General features: G+C 43.9%; 1 protein-coding gene across 2 annotated transcripts in view; it reads left to right on the forward strand.

The window, feature by feature from the left end:
• Positions 1 to 17,430, forward strand: part of kdm6ba (lysine (K)-specific demethylase 6B, a) — a 161,781-nt gene that overhangs the window by 124,973 nt on the left and 19,378 nt on the right. The window contains exon 1 of one of the 2 annotated variants that reach the window (XM_034164485.1): positions 5,644 to 5,878. The exons of the other annotated variant lie outside the window; for it this stretch is intronic. The gene's annotated coding sequence lies outside the window, so the exon portion shown is untranslated. Of the gene's footprint in view, positions 1 to 5,643; positions 5,879 to 17,430 lie in introns of those variants that run through there. 2 annotated transcript variants of the gene reach the window in all.

Consider the following 17,430-nt stretch of genomic DNA (forward strand, 5'->3'; position numbering starts at 1 on the left):
GATCAAAGACAGTCTGGAGTTACCTGTAAGTGCTGTGACAGTTAGACGCCTGTGTGAAGCTAATTTATTTGCAAGAATCCCCCGCAAAGTCCCTCTGTTAAATAAAAGACATGCAGAAGAGGTTACAATTTGCCAAAGAACACATCAACTGGCCTAAAGAGAAATGGAGGAATATTTTGTGGACTGATGAGAGTAAAATTGTTCTTTTTGGGTCCAAGGGCCGCAGACAGTTTGTGAGACGACCCCCAAACTCTGAATTCAAGCCACAGTTCACAGTGAAGACAGTGAAGCATGGTGGTGCAAGCATCATGATATGGGCATGTTTCTCCTACTATGGTGTTGGGCCTATATATCACATACCAGGTATCATGGATCAGTTTGGATATGTCAAAATACTTGAAGAGGTCATGTTGCCTTATGCTGAAGAGGACATGCCCTTGAAATGGGTGTTTCAACAAGACAATGACCCCAAGCACACTAGTAAACAAGCAAATTCTTGGTTCCAAACCAACAAAATTAATGTCTCGCAGATGTGAAGAAATCATGAAAAACTGTGGTTATACAACTAAATACTAGTTTAGTGATTCACAGGAATGGTAAAAAGGCAGTTTGAACATAATAGTTTTGAGTTTGTAGCGTCTATAACATCTGTAAGAACTTCAGTCCACAATTGCTTTTCCTTAGCCCATTGTAACCTTGTTTTTTTCTGTTTAGGTGTTAATGATGCCTTTCATTTAGCTTTTCTGTATGTAAATCCCATTTCCTTTAGGCGGTTTCTTACAGTTCGGTCACAGACGTTGACTCCAGTTTCCTCCCATTCGTTCCTCATTTGTTTTGTTGTACATTTTTTGATTTTTGAGACATATTGCTTTAAGTTTTCTGTCTTGACGCTTTGATGTCTTCCTTGGTCTACCAGTATGTTTGCCTTTAACAACCTTCCCATGTTGTTTGTATTTGGTCCAGAGTTTAGACACAGCTGACTGTGAACAACCAACATCTTTTGCAACATTGCATGATGATTTACTCTCTTTTAAGAGTTTGATAATCCTCTCCTTTGTTTCAATTGACATCTCTCGTGTTGGAGCCATGATTCATGTCAGTCCACTTGGCGCAACAGCTCTCCAAGGTGTCTTCACTCCTTTTTAGATGCAGACTAACGAGCAGATCTGATATGATGCAGGTGTTAGTTTTGGGGATGAAAATTTACAGGGTGATTCCATAATTTTTTCCTCAGAATTGAGTGATTCCATATTTTTTTCCTCTGCTTGGTCTAAAAAAGTAACCGTTACTGACTGCCACAATCTTTTTTTCTTGATTTCTTATAGTGTTTCTTAAAGCCAGAAAGTTGCCATTTGAAATGACTTTAGTTTTGTGTCATGTCTGTGATCTGCTTTTTTTCTACAAAATTAAACAACTGAATGAACATCCTCCGGGGCCGGTGATTCCATAATTTTTGCCAGGGGTTGTACTAACCTTTAAGGAATCAATAATGGTATCAATAAAAATCATATCAGTCCAGTTTGTTATCTTATTCCTGATCAGTGTCCAGTTTGATAAAATGAAGGCCCACACAGGTTTCGGTGTTGCTAGATGTAGAGTTTGATTTCGATATGTACTTTATTGCAACGCAAGTGTCAGAACATGCCGGCATTGATAAGAGGAATTTATCATATCTGAGGTATACGATTTTGATGGATTGAAATGTTTTGAACTGATTTTGAACCTGGTTCTCGATTCCCATCTCTGATTTGCTCTGTTCATACTGTGGTTTTACAAGTCATCAGCTTGTCTCCTGTAGTGAGCTCAAGAACTGACTTGTTGAGGTCATTTTGTGAATAGTTTTTTTTTGTAACTCATGTCTTTGGTTTGTGTATGTTGTGAATATATAATGATGCAGAGCAGGTGGCTTTATGATTAAGGTTGTTGTTGACTGTGGTTGAATAATGGATGTGTGCTCTAGGCTACCTGTCTTGACTGCAAATGGATACCAGCTTTAGCTCGGGAACTAACCTGTGACAAACTGGCATCCCATCCACATTATGTTATTCAGAAATGAACACCTGCCCTATTGGCCTCAGGGCCTTCATCGGCCTTACTGCTATTATATGTATTGATGACGACTTGCTCCACTTGTGGACCTACAGGAAGTATCTACATCACAAAGCTTCAGAGCCTTTTCCTGTTGGATACATTACACAGATTAAATTTGTGTTGCCAATTCCTAATGTGGCCGTGGTTTTCCTTAAAAACCTTTTAAACAAATTTCATGAAACTTGGCGAATAGCTTGAAAGCTGTCCTGGAATGGGATCAGTTAGATCTTCATGGTGGCCTTGGTAGATCAGTCATAGAATTTCACTCCGTGGAGGTATGCTCTCTGAGTGCTCTTCTAGCTACAGTATAGCAGTTTGGGTGGGTTGCTGTGTGTGTGTGTGTGTGTGTGTGTGTGTGTGTGTGTGTGTGTGTGTGTGTGTGTGTGTGTGTGTGTGTGTGTGTGTGTGTGTGTGTGTGTGTGTGTGTGTGTGTGTGGTACACATGGAGTCCCACCCATGCCCACATCAATCACTAATCCTTTTCCTCTTCACTTTACAGAGCTAATGGCCTCCCACCACACACTCTACAGTGCAATTACACACACACACACACACACATATAGAATACACACCCGTGAAATCAGCACGAACTTGCCGCACAATTATGTCTTAATGGAACATATGGTGTAGTAATCTCACACCCGGCACATAAAATATTTAATATAATACTCTCCATTCAAAATCATCAGGTAAAATATAAAACGCCTCTCTTTATATACACGAGCAGCTTCGTATTTGCATAAACGTTACAGTGTATTGAAGTGCAGGAGAAACCAGTACGCCGGTGGGGGACATAATGCCTCGTATAGATAATCACCCATTAGAGTTGTAAACGAGTGCATTCTAAGAATTGCAGCTGTTTAAAATCTAATAACTTCCAGGCGACGTGATGAACTGTATTTCTAATTGACTTAACGTCCGCAGCTCAAATGGGTGATTATGACTTGGGACACAGCGGTATTTGCACAAATCTTTCTAACCGCCGTTGCTTCGGAAATACTTGATGTCAGATTTCACATCGGGGGTTTGTACTCATACCTACGCCAATATGACGGCTTTACACTTGCTAGTTGGAATACGTACATATGTAGCTGGACAGTGACATGATTTGTTAATATTTTTGCCTCTGTACACCAGCACGATGGACTTGAAATTAAACAGTCGGGATGTTTTTGTAGTGTATTTTCCAGGGGTTTCAAAAGGATATAACATGAACCATTTATGAGTTTGGTACAAATCATCACTTTTCCAGCCAGTTTTTTTGTTGTTGTTGTTGTTGTTTGTTTGTTTGTTTGTTTTTTACTACAGACAAGTCATTTTCTGAGTCCCTTAATATGTCTTGGACTCTTTAGGAAATACAAACAGTATGGTACTGTACAGTAAATATGTTAGGTGTGCAAGGAGGAGGCAAGTGAGGGAAGCCACCAAAAGGACAATTCTGAATGACTTATGGTGCGGGTCACCCACCCTGCTCCTGGAGATCACCTGACACATGCATGTTTTCTCCCGACTCCACTCGCTGCTAAATGACAGTGTCTGGTGTGTTCAGCCAATCAAAAGTTAGGAAATACCAGATTGGACTGAAAAATCAGCTGTGGTTGCAGCAGGTACACATGGAAAACATGCAAGGGAAGGTACTTTCTGGGAGCACCGTCTGTGAGTATGGGTTTGGATAATTCAGAATTGTCTTGGTGGTTTATATATATATATATATATATATATATATATATATATATATATATATATATATATATATATATATATATACTAATTACAGGCTTAAAAGTCATGACATCAGCAAGTTTGTGTGTCCTCTTGTTCATGTTTGAAACCTCATTTGTATTGCCGTTAAGCGCTCATAATGTGCATATTGTTCCTGATTGAGTCTAAACCCACACCACTTTGTGGTGTCATAAAGAACTCTACTGTACTGCACTGCCGCGGCCTCCTTTTTCACCACAAAACACATTACTCAACAATCATTATCACTTGACAAGCAAGTGCAGTCCGACTGTACACTCTGTACAGATGCCACTACTAGTAGACATACCTTCACATTATCTCAGATTATACGTAACTGGTTTGTGAACATTTGTGCCTGTACACACACAGGTTACAGAGTGTTCCGATTTTGTTTTATGAGTCGTGATCATAAATATCTCCGCGTGGCACCGCCTCAGCATCATCTTCACCACACGCCTTGTCCTCTCTAAATTTGCCTTCTGTTATCCCGCTGACACACTGCTTTCTAAATATATTCTGTTTGTGTGCATGTGTGTGAGACACGCGGCTACTTGTACTATTGTGGCGCTTTGGCATTTTCACATAGTACACGATGGTTACTTTGGCTGGATGCGTTGGAACAACCAAATGTTTCCGGCCTCTGTCAGACCCGTTTGTGTTTTCTAAGTCGTGGTTGCCTCACATGTGGTGGTAGCACAAGGTGTTAACGTCACCAACTGGACAACAGCAAGATATTTATAGGCCTTGTAATTTATGGGTCTGTCTGTGTGTACTTGTTACCAGAATAAATAATCCAGTAGATACTGTACAACCTGTATGTATCTTATGGAGATGACATTGAATTCAGTCTATGAACTCTAATCTGCAGCATACTGCAGTTATAACGTAGTTTTTGCTAACTTGGATGAAATATTGGTTGTTATAAGCGGAAGAAGCCTTTACATTTTGGTGTCAATCACACAGAAACCTGTGTTCCTGAAAAAAAAAATGAAGCCAGCACAGAAGTGCTGAAACCTGTAGTTCCTCAAATGGCCACTTGAGGCTGGCTTCAAAAGTATTAAAATTCATTCAAATTTCAAACTTTACAGCAGAAATAAACATGTTTAAAGCCTGGTACAAAAATTAGCTTTGGTCTCGTTGGCTAGTTCATGACAGCTCTGCTGTGTGTGTGTGTGTGGGGGGGGGGGGGGGGGGGGGTTGTTATTATTATAATTTTAAATATCTCACTGCTTTAAGCCATTTCAAGATATTATTTGTTGCGTGGTTAATATGAGTTACAGCTAACATCCAGTTGTCCCCTGCTAAAATGTGGCTATTAGCATGGGACAACTTTCCCGTGGCTAAATGGACTAAACAGACCATGTGAGAAGTTTGTGCTCCAGTAATTTTGGAGAGTATTTTTTGTATTTGATTGTTAGCACATTTGGCAGTAAGTACCAGGTATTGTTAAATGGGTAGTGGAGTTAATCATTTTAGTGACTATGTGCTACATGTGGTGACCGGGTATAATAGGACCCCTTTAATGTGTGGAAGAGAGAATGACTGGAGACCTAGAGCATGACTCAGGATTAAAGAAATGCTCCACATTCCTTCCCTTAGTCCGTGAACCACTTGTCATTGTATGAAATCTCTCTATTCACTCCATCACGTTGATAATTTTGTAGGAGGAGGAACTTGCCTCCTCCAAAAATAGTCAGTCAGTAGCTTATGAGCTTCAGTAAAACTGAATCTCACGATTCTGCTTAAAAAAGGGGGAAAAACAGAAACCAATTTGTCGGAGGCAGGAGGAGTCGTGCACGGACTCTGTGCCAGTGTGCGCTGTCAGGGAATTCCGAGGCTGTGCGGTGACGTCAGAGAGTGCGCCTGTGTTTGGGTTCGCGTGCGCCCTCTGTCCCTTTAAAAAGCGGAGCCGAGCAGTGTGAGCTCCACAAAAGACACAGACGGAGCTCACAGGAGCGCTCAGAGGAGGAGCACAGACCCACTACACACACACACACACTGGATAACCCGCTTGGAAATAGTTTGGATAACATTCGGACAGACGGTGAGTGTTTGGGTATTTTATTTTTATTTTTTAAGTGGATTTCAGTCTGATCCGGGAGGAGAATTCAGCGCAGCGTCAGTATGTTATTGATTTATTGATCCAGAGAGAAGCCGAAGGGGGACAGTTCGGTTCATTTGGGGTTCACAGAACGATCGTGCCGGGTGAAACATGAGCGTCCACGTGTGCGTGTGTGTGTGTGTGTGGGGGGGGGGTGTTAAAATGAGCTGATTGTCAAGACTTCTCATCGTCGCGTGATTTAAATTTTAAAAAAAAAGGAAAAAAAAAAAACTTTTGGAGACTGTAAGGAGATCTCACGGCATTGTGTGGGCTGTGTGGGAGTGGGCGGGAGTGTCCACCTCCTCCTCCCCACGTCACCCTCCACACAAAGAGCCCACTGAAAGGAAGCGATTTGCATCACTTTTTTATTGTGTGGGGGCGGGGCGGTGTTTTGGACCCTCAGGTTTGGGGTTCACTCGCTGAAAGTCTGATCATGTGACCTAAGTGGATTTCTTGAGCGCGCAAAATTGCACATTTTGACACACTCCTGCCACTTTAGGATAGAATTTAGTTGTGCTTAACTTAATTTTTTTTATATGCTGTCCAACTTCAAACAAAGGCTATAAAAAAGAAGTAGCTGCTCCTGTGCCTCACTTTGTTCCGTCAGCAGGAGCCCGTGCGTGTGCGCTCCCCTTCTACTACGACTGATGACGTAGATGGAGGAGTGTTAAAGCGACACACACACCCACACCTCCTGACTACAGCGAGGAAGTGTGTGAGGTCTCCGTCTCCTCCTTCAGTGTCTCTCAGCACATTAAAGATTATTTTAATCTGATGAAATGGAAAATGGGTCAGTTTTTTTTTTTTTTTTTTGACCTGCTTACTCCGTGATGAAACCTGATCCCCGTCACATTCCTTCCTTCTGAGGGGCTTTTCTGTCTCGCTCTCTTCTGCTTTTGTCATATGGAAACAAACGGCGTGTGTTTTCTCAGGAAGGGGAAGTGATGAAACGTGTGGCGTCATTCCAGTAAAGCATGGCGCTTCTCTTCAGGAGATGACATAAGTCCTTTTACACCACCAAGAGTTTCCTGTTATTTGATGTTGGCGTTTACCTCAGCGAGACCTCCGGTACAGCACGTGGAAAAGCAGTCAGGTTGTGCAGGTGGCAGGTTGAAGGTTTAGAGGTTGCCGTGGGCAGGTGGGGGTAAAAACTCAGTTAAGTGTGGAATTCCGCTTGCCGGCGTGACACCACAGGGATATTTTACGGCATTTCGCTGCTGCCGGTTAAAGAAGTTGGTGTGTGACAGCGTATTTGCGCTGGGTTTATCTATTGCTGTGAGAGAACTATCGCCGTCAGTGTGGCTCAGCACAAGGCTAGTGCAAGTTTGACATAACATGGTGTCCAATTTTCACACCAAGCTGAGATGTCAAGAGTTGACAATGAGTTCAGCCAGCGTGTACACCAACTTCAACCACTCCACCTCATGCCGTGTTGCCCCGAGCTATCCTGAGTGGGTGGGGGTGGTTGGCAACAGAAAATGAAAAACAACCTTGCCCGACTTTTGTCGAGTGGTGTGCCTGCTTGGGAGGACTCATATATCTGAATAGAAATCTGAGAGGGAATTGATTGTAGAGCCATTTAATTAAGGGAAACCTAAGCGACGATTCATCAGGCTGCATCGCGGTGGCAAAAGTGGTGAGTTCGATTGCCTCCCAACAAGAAGGTCCTCATGTTTGATGCCGCCTATGCACCCTTTTCCATGTACATCTGGACATGTGTCCGGTGTAAAACATTTCCCAAATCAACATACATGGTGAAAAACTCCGAACTGCCGAAATTTTACGCACACCGACTTTTGTTAGAAAAGTAGAAATTCATTTGTCATCTTCATGAATGCGTCACCAAAAAACAAATGTAATGCTTTCAGTTATTTATCAAAATGTAACACATGGCACCAGGGAAATGTGGTTGCAGAGAAAATAAGTAATCAATCATGTTATTGATCCACTACGAATGAGGCGGCAGTTCTTGTTAGAATGCTGATGACACGATCCGGCTCCGGGAATCTGATGGCTTTTGACAGCAGAAACAAAAGGGAAAGTTACGCTATGTGCTGGTGACGCTGCAGTGAAAGTGGGTGTGCAAACCCACATGCGCGTGAGCGCGCGCGCGTGTGGGAGAGTCATATTCACGTTACACATTCTTTTTGAACCTCCCATCACCTCCAGTGACTTCACTTGCCCATCCCGAGCACAGAGTGCATCTGTGTGCACAGAAGGCAAACGTGTGAATGCGTGTGTGGAATCTCGAAACGGGATCAAGCGCAGAAACGGCGCCGCCACAACAAAGCCGGTGGTCCTGCGTCACAGTTGTTCTGTAGTTAGCGCATTGTTACTCGAGATACACTCAGCGGGTTAATGTGAGGTTTATGCATGCACAGAGGTCGCTCTGCCCCGTGCGCCTATAAACATGATGGTCACCTGTTATGAACTCCTTTCTCCCCTCTCAGGACGAGTTTAATAACTGTTAGTGAAGATGTTAGTGGTTTCCCTGGCGACTGTCTCTCTCTCGTGTGTGTGTGTGTGTGTGTGTGTGTGTGTGTGTGTGTGTGTGTGTGTGTGTGTGTGTGTGTGTGTGTGTGTGTGTGTGTTGGTCTTATATCTGGAATAAAACCTCCTGGAAGGAGAGCGAGACACTGTGAGGGAGGGGGATTTCTGTGGCGCCGTTTTTCCCCTCTCAGTGGGAGCAGCGTGATGGTTTCAGACTTTTCTTATATCGTTGAGGCCCACGTTCTCCGACGCTTCCACCTAGTCTGGATTCTATAGTTTTCCGTTCATTCTGTTGAGTCATTCTCATTTTCTCTCTCTCTCACGTCCTGATTCAGGTCCTTATGTTTAAAATACGCTTAGATCAGGCTAGAAATCCAGAGTGACGCTTCTTCTGTCACATTGTGTTTCCGTGAAAGTGAAGGTTGTGTAACCGGGAAGCAGCATTACTCATCGTGCGCACTCATTATGCCATCATATGTTTGTTGTTCACTGCTTTTTACCAGAAGCCCGAGAGAAGGGAAATGCAACTGTTCACCAAAGATGCAGGTATACGAGCACGCTGTTTCTGGTTCTGATCCCTTAGCTCTGATTGGATGTAAATCAAGTGTTGGCTTATGTATGACTGGAGATGCACCAATACTTGCATCACTTTGAGGACCAGTTGTTGGCCACAACGGACTCTGAGGACGTGCTGGCAGGCATATTGCAATGATGTTGCTCTATCTTGATTGCAGCATCAACACAATGTTGCGTGAAGTGTTTGCTGACACCAATACACTTCCTGAATGTTTAACAGTAATGTTAAACTGAAGGCAGGGGCAGATTTTACTTTCAAACCACAGCTGTGGGGGAACTGACGCTCTGAAAACTCAACTTCATAAGCCTTCAACATGTTTTCAACATGCTTGGAAAGGAAGTAGGTTCAAAACATTGTTTATGTGAAGCAGATTAGTTGTGTTATAAACCACGACTGTAAAACTTGACTGTTAATTGCTGCTAATGTTTTACTAGCTGGATTTAGAAGACACCATTCAGTGCTGCGTATATAAGTGAGCTAAAAGTAAAAAAAAAAAAAACTGCACAGATGTCAATCTTTGAGCGTGTGCTGAAACAGGAGCCATTTTTTTCCACTGGATGTAAACCTAGTTTTATGGTGACTCCTAACCTAGCCTGGTCTAATCCAGGCTCATCCAAGGTCATAATCCTTGTAGGATTTGAAACATACACATCTAAAAATAATGTTGACGTATAATTGTACTCACCATTAAAGCCATAGTTCCTTTTAATTTTTCACAAAATTGTCAGTAAAATAAATAAAATCTAAAACAAAGAGAAAAAGAAAAACCTGACTAATTTAGCTTAAATAAAGCCACTTCTAACAGGACTTTGACCTTGAACATTTTTTCCAAGGTAAACATGTGTGGGATTAGATTAGATAGAACCTTTTCTATCTAATAGAACTAGTTAGATAGAACTAGGGGAGGTGATAGTCTAGTGGTTAAAGTGTTGGGCTTGAGACCAGAGCATCCTCGGTTCAAATCCCAGTCTGAGTGGAAAATCGCTAAGGGCCATTGGGCAAGGTCCTTAATCCCCTAGTCGCTCCTGTTGTGTAGTGGGCACCTTGCATGGCAGCAGTCTGACATCGGGGTGAATGTGAGGCATTGATGTGTAAAGCGCTTTGAGCGTCTGATGCAGGTGGAAAAGCGCTATATAAATGCAGTCCATTTACCATTTATTTGCCATTTAACTTTATTAATGTCTCGGGAAGCCTCCTTCAGTAAAATTGAAGTTCCAGCAGCATTGTATAGTAGCACACAGGGTTTCAAACTGTTTGCAACTCGTGTTGGCGGAGGTTTGTGCTCTAGGAGTAGTTATGACTTAAATAGTAAAAAAAATTATATATTTAAGCGACAGTTAATGTCAGGTGAGAAAAAAGGAAAATGAAGGGCACCAATTAGGGGAATAGCTGTCATTACATCACGATCTTCGCTGGCCAGCAATCTGAGACAGCGGCTTCTTTTCCATCAGCAAGTGAAGAACTTGTGAGTTGGCCACATGTTCGTCTCACACAGCCGGACTGTGTCTGAGGTATATTTTTGGAGTTTTACAGGGCTGGGTTTTTTTCACAGTTCCTCTTTCACGTTGTCATAAACTTACGGTCGCAGCATCACATGACTACCTTCCAGTTGTTGGCAGTGGAAAAGCAGTTACTATCTGCACAGGAAGCCTCGGGGTTCTAACCCCTCCTCTTCCTCCTCCTCACACACCCCTCTGAGGGAGGCCTCCTTCCTGTGGCAGTGACGACAGCTTCCTCTCCCCTCTGAGCTGAGGCGTCTTGATTTTCCTTCCCTTTATCTTCTCACACACACACACACACACACACACACACACACACACACACACACACACACACACACACACACACACACACACACACACACACACACACACACACACACACACACACACACACACACACAGTTGTGTGTTGTCATTCGCAAGCCCAGATGTCACAGTGGTGATGAAAGGGGCCTCATGTTTTTCTTACCGCCATCCCCCCCTTCCGTATTTTATTCCCACAAACAGATGTAAATGTAGGCTAACTGTTCCTCCTCAGCCTGCTATGAGGGTCCAGAAACCAGCCCCCCCGCTGCCCCCGACGGGTTTCCATCCAAAACCTTTGTTTAGAATTTCAGACAACTGAAATGTTTCAGAGCACTAGGTTGAGATTTTAAACTGATAAATCCACCCCAAATGGACAACACAAAGACAAATTTGATTGACGGTTGTTGCTAATCTGAAGCAACTCCAAATTCTTCCGAATGTGAAATGATTAGGATTTTTAAGGGTTTATAATTTGGAACTCAGCCACATGGGGTGTGCAGCCAGTACATTCTGAGTGCCGGTCTCAAGCCCGGATAAATGAGGAGGGTTGCGTCAGGAAGGGCATCCGGTGTAAAACAAGCCAACCCAACTATGCAGACTCAGAATTGAATTCCCATACCGGATCGGTCGCGGCCCGAGTTAACAACGTCCACCACTGGTGCTATTGCCCAACAGGGTGCCGGTGGAAATTGGGCTACTGCTGGGCGAAGAAGAGGAGGAAAACGTTGCCACGAACAGCGGGAGAAGAAGAAAACTAGAAGGGTGGAAATGAGAGTGGGGACTTTGAATGTTGGTAGTATGACTGGTAAAGGGAGAGAGCTGGCTGATATGATGGAGAGGAGAAAGGTAGACATATTGTGTATGCAAGACACCAAGTGGAAGGGACGTAAGAGCAGGAGCATCGGCGGTGGGTACAAGTTGTTGTACCATGGTGAGGACAGAAAGAGAAATGGTGTTGGGGTCATTTTAAAGGAAGAGTATGTTAAAAGTGTGTTGGAGGTTAAGCGAGTGTCTGACAGGGTGATGAGTGTAAAGTTGGAAATTGAAGGGGTAATGATGAATATCATCAGTGCATATGCCCCACAGGTAGGTTGTGAGATGAAGGAGAAAGAAGATTTCTGGAGTGTGTTAGATGAGGTGGTGGAGAGTGTGCCCAAGCATGAAAGAGTGGTGATAGGAGCAGACTTCAATGGGCATGTTGGTGAAGGGAACAGAGGTGATGAGGAAGTAATGGGTAGATATGGTATCAAGGATAGGAATGGGGAAGGTCAGATGGTAGTTGATTTTGCAAAAAGGATGGAAATGGCTGTGGTGAATACCTACTTTAAGAAAAGGGAGGAGCACAGGGTAACATAAAAGTGGAGGAAGGTGCATACAGGTGGACTACATTCTTTATAGGAGATGCAAGCTAAAAGAAATCAGACTGTAAGGTGGTAGCAGGAGAGAGTGTCACTAGACAGCATAGGATGGTTGTTTGTAGGATGACTTTAGAGGTAAAGAAGAAGAAGAGAGTGAGAGCTCAACAAAGGATCAGATGGTGGAAGCTGAAGGAGGAAGACTGTTGTGTGAAATTTAGCGAGCAGGTGAGAGAAGCACTAGTTGGAGGGGAAGCAATTTTGGACAATTGGAAGAGTACTGCAGATGTGGTGAGGGAGACAGCTAGGGCAGTACTGGGTATGACATCTGGACAGTGGAAGGAAGACAAGGAGACTTGGTGGTGGAATGAAGAGGTCCAGGAAAGCATAAGAAGAAAGAGGTTGTCAAAAAAGTTTTGGGATAGTCGGAGAGATGAAGGAAGTAGACAGGAGTACAAGGAGATGCGGCGTAAGGTGAGAAGAGAAGTGGCAAAAGCAAAGGAAAAGGCATATTGCGAGCTGTACAAGAAGTTGAATAGTAAGGAAGGAGAAAAGGACTTGTGGCCAGACAAAGGGACAGAGCTGGAAAGGATGTGCAGCAGGTTAGGGTGGTAAAAGATGCACATGGTAATGTGCTGACAAGTGAGGAGTGTGTGCTGAGAAGGTGGAGGGAATATTTCGAAGAGTTGATGAATAAAGAAAATGAGCGAGAGAAAAGGCTGGATGATGTGGTGAGAGTAAATCAGGAAGTAAAAGAGATTAGCAAGGAAGAAGTGAGGGCTGCTATGAAGAGGATGAAGAGTGGAAAGGCAGTTGGTCCAGATGACATTCCAATGGAGGCATGGAAATGTCTAGGAGAGATGGCAGTAGAGTTTCTAACCAGATTGTTTAATAAAATCTTGGAAAGTGAGAGGATGCCTGAGGAGTGGAGACGAAGTGTGCTGGTTCCTATTTTCAAGAACAAGGGTGATGTGCAGAGCTGCAGTAACTACAGAGGCATAAAGCTGATCAGCCACAGCATGAAGTTATGAGAAAGAGTAGTAGAAGCTAGGCTTAGAAAACAGGTGAAGATCTGTGAGCAGCAATATGGTTTCATGCCGAGAAAGAGCACTACAGATGCAATGTTTGCTCTGAGAATACTGTTGGAAAAGTACAGAGAAGGACAGAAAGAGTTACATTGTGTGTTTGTGGACTTAGAAAAAGCTTATGATAGGGTGCCAAGAGAAGAGTTGTGGCATTGTATGAGGAAGTCTGGAGTGGCAGAGATGTATGTTAGGGTAGTACAGGACATGTACAAGAATAGTGTGACAGCGGTGAGATGCGCAGTCGGAATGACAGACTCATTCAAGGTGGAGGTGGGATTACACCAAGGATCAGCTCTGAGGCCTTTCTTGCTTGCAGTGGTGATGGACAGGTTGACAGATGAGATCAGACAGGAGTCCCCATGGACTATGATGTTTGCAGATGACATTGTGATCTGTAGTGAGAGTAGAGAGCAAGTTGAGTCTAGTCTGGAGAAGTGGAGATATGCTTTGGAGAGAAGGGGAATGAAAGTCAGTAGAAGCAAGACTGAGTACATGTGTGTGAATGAGAGGGAGCCCAGTGGAATAGTGCAGTTACAAGGAGTAGAAGTGGTGAAAGTAGATGAGTTTAAATATTTGGGGTCAACTGTTCAAAGTAATGGAGAGTGTGGTAGAGAGGTGAAGAAGAGAGTGCAGGCAGGGTGGAGTGGGTGGAGAAAGGTGGCAGGAGTGATTTGTGACCGAAGAATATCAGCAAGAGTGAAGGGGAAAGTTTACAAAACAGTAGTGAGACCAGCTATGTTGTATGGTTTAGAGACAGTGGCACTAACAAAAAGACAGGAGGCAGAGCTGGAGGTGGCAGAGCTGAAGATGTTGAGATTCTCTTTGGGAGTGACAAGAATGGACAAGATTAGGAATGAACATATCAGAGGGACAGCTCAGGTGGGACGGTTTGGAGACAAAGTCAGAGAGGCGAGATTGAGATGGTTTGGACATGTGCAGAGGAGGGGCCCAGGGTATATAGGGAGAAGGATGCTGAGGATGGAGCCACCAGGCAGGAGGAGAAGAGGGAGACCAAAGAGGAGGTTCATGGATGTGCTGAGAGAGGACATGCAGGTGGTTGGTGTGACAGAGGAAGATACAGAGGACAGGGTGAGATGGAAACGATTGATCTGCTGTGGCGACCCCTAACGGGAACAGCCGAAAGACAAAGAAGAAGAAGGGTTTATAATTTGGACAAATGATCTCTTATAATGTGAAACTATTTGCGTATCTTCAGTTAAAAAATTCAACCTTGTCAAACACATATTTAATGTTACAACTATCATGTTAAAGTGTTTGATAAAATTGCTAACTTGGTAGCAGTGTGATATCACACAGTAAACAACAATAATAGGCTTATTTGTGTCAGATACATGTGAAGTGCTAGCCAAATAATAATTACAATATCATTTGTATTAATACTGCCTTACTGTAGATTATATCGATTTAAAATATATATTTTGTCATAATATATTGGCCTAACGGAGAGATTTGTACAGAGCTGACTACAGCAGCTAGCCAGGTAGCATGTAGCTTGGCCACAACTAATAACTAGAAAATTATTGCTTGAAATTGTTTATTTGTACTGTCCAGTACTGTAACACAGCTGTCTACATATTCATCTGCTTTTAGAATAGTTCAGTAGGTTAAAATGTAAAAAAAAAGTACATCATGGAGAGCATTGTAGTGAGCAGGCCACAGCAGTTAGCTTTGTAGCGTGTCTCTGTTTTTGCCAAGTGCTTGAGAGGACTTGGCGCCAAACATGACCAGGAAAGAGCTGTTTGGAGAAATTAGCCAAAGTGCACTGAGTTACAAGTTGGACCATTACTCCGTGAATCAGCCTCAAACTTGGCCATGTGGCTTAGGTCCCTTACTGGAGACAGATTTGACAGCAGAGGCTAGCTTTGTCAGCTGTTGTACCAAGCGGCTTTAGCAGGTTTAATGTGAAGATTTCTTTTCTTTTTTTACCCCCCTCTGTGCTTTATAGCTGCGCTGTTTAACCCCAACTGTGGGGCAGATGTGAGTGAGTGCCCTGAGGAAGCCAGGAGGAGAGACAGTCTCTTGTAAATATGAGAGCTGTTGTTAGTGTTCTGCTGCTGCTAAGGGTCGAAGGCCTGAAGCGGTTTTAGCCTAGATGGGGCCTTTTTGTTGCTCCTATGAATGCTAGCACGAGATGATCCCCGCAGTTGAGGTCATAAGCTTTTGTGTGTTTGGATAAACAGCCTTGGCTTGCCGTGTCCCCGGATGACCTGGACGTGTGTGGGCGTGATGAAGTTTGCCCGCATCGCATTTCTCTCTTTCGCACACACACATACACACACACACAAACACACACACACACACACACACAGTCAGAACAGCTGGCCCCTGTATCTGTCTGCCCCCGCCTGGTTGCCAGGCTCCCTGTGTGTGTGTGTGTGTGTGTGTGTGTGTTTGTGTGTGTGTGTATGTGTGCGAAAGAGAGAAATGCTTGGTGTTTCCTTCAGTGCACGATCGCTATCTGGGGCTCATTATGTAATGTCCAAATGGAGGAGAGCAAGCAAGGGAGGACAGAATAGAGAGTGAGAGAGACAACCATGCATGGCGTTTCCGTTTATTTTCAAGACAAAAACGCTGCACTGCCAGATGTTTCCTTCGCTCCGTTTCTTTCTATCAGATAGGCACAACAGTAAGACTCGCCGGGCAGTGTTACTTAACTACACTAGGCCGCAGAAAGTCTAAACCAAAATTAAAGACCAGAATTGAGTCACAAACTACAAAGCGACCTGTTTCAGAGCCGGTTGCTTTAAGTGGGAAGGAGTCGCTCCATGCAACGCCCCTTCTTATGTTGATGAGTCCAAAATTTTTTGCCAACTTTCCCCACCCATTCACAGCATCAAGCAAATCAGCTCAGGTGTCTTATCCTAAGAATAAATCCAGCTATATTACATACGAGGTCTCTTAGATAATAAACCGACCCTTTTATTATTTTTTTTTAACTATATGGATTTGAATGACATGCGATTACACCAATCATGCTTGAACCCTCGTGCACATGCGTGGGTTTTTTCACGCGTGTCAGTGACGTCATTTCCCTGTAGGCAGGCCTTGAGTGAGATGTGGTCCCGCCCTCTCGGCTGAATTCCTTTGTTTCACACGCTGCTCGAGACGGCGCGCGTTGCTTTATCAAAATTTTTTCTGGACCCGTGAGGAATATCCGAGTGGACACTATTCGAGAAATTAAGCTGGTTTTCTGTGAAAAGTTTAACGGCTGATGAGAGATTATGGGGTGTTTCTGTCGGTGTAAGGACTTCCCACGGAGCGGGACGTCCTGCAGCGCTTCCAGGCGCTGTCGTCGGCCTGTTTCGAGCTGAAAACATCCTAATTTAAGGCTTAATTCACCCAGGACATCGTGAGAGAACAGAGAAGATTCAGAAGAGGCCGGCATGAGGAATTTATGCGGACATTCCACTGTTTAAGGACATTTTTTTAATGAAAGACGTGCGCGCAAATTCGCTGAGTCGTTTCCGTGACGACTCGGCAAATCTGTGTGCGCCGCGACAGGAAAAACACCTCCGTGTTGAAAACCATTTGTAGAATTCAGGCGGCTTTTAATGGCTTTCAACAAGTGAGTAACTGAGAAATTGTTTAACAGCTTGGGCATGTTCCAACTTGCCCGTTAAGATTTCCAACGGAGGTGTTTTTCCTGCCGCGACCCCCCGCGGTTGGGTCCAGCCCGACATGCGACTCTGCCCGCACGTTCTTTCATTACAAAATGACCGTTAACAATGGAATGTCCGAATAAACCCCTCATGCCGACTTCTTCTGAAAGTTCTCTGTTCTCTGACGACTTACTGCGTCAACAGAGCCTGAAATGCGGAAGTTTTCAACTTGAAACGGCGAGACGCTGCCGCCTCGAAGCGCAGATCGCCGTCAGGCGCCGTGGACTGTCCTTAAAGCGACACTACCAGACCAAAATCTTTCATCAGCCGTTAAAATTTTTACCGAAAACCAGCTGAATTTATTGAATGGTGCCCACTCAGTTGTGCCTTACAGTTTTGAAAAATTTTTTATCAAACAAAGCAACAGTCTCTGAGCCATTCCTAAACAATGAAAAAAAATCGACGAGCGGGTGGACGACTCCTCACTCAAAGACTCCCCACAGGCGAATGACGTAACCGACAGGCGTGAAAAAACTCTTGCATGCCCACGAGGGTTCAAG

The sequence above is a fragment of the Thalassophryne amazonica genome, chromosome 23, assembly GCF_902500255.1.
Source record: "Thalassophryne amazonica chromosome 23, fThaAma1.1, whole genome shotgun sequence".
Classification (NCBI taxonomy): Eukaryota; Metazoa; Chordata; class Actinopteri; order Batrachoidiformes; family Batrachoididae; genus Thalassophryne; species Thalassophryne amazonica.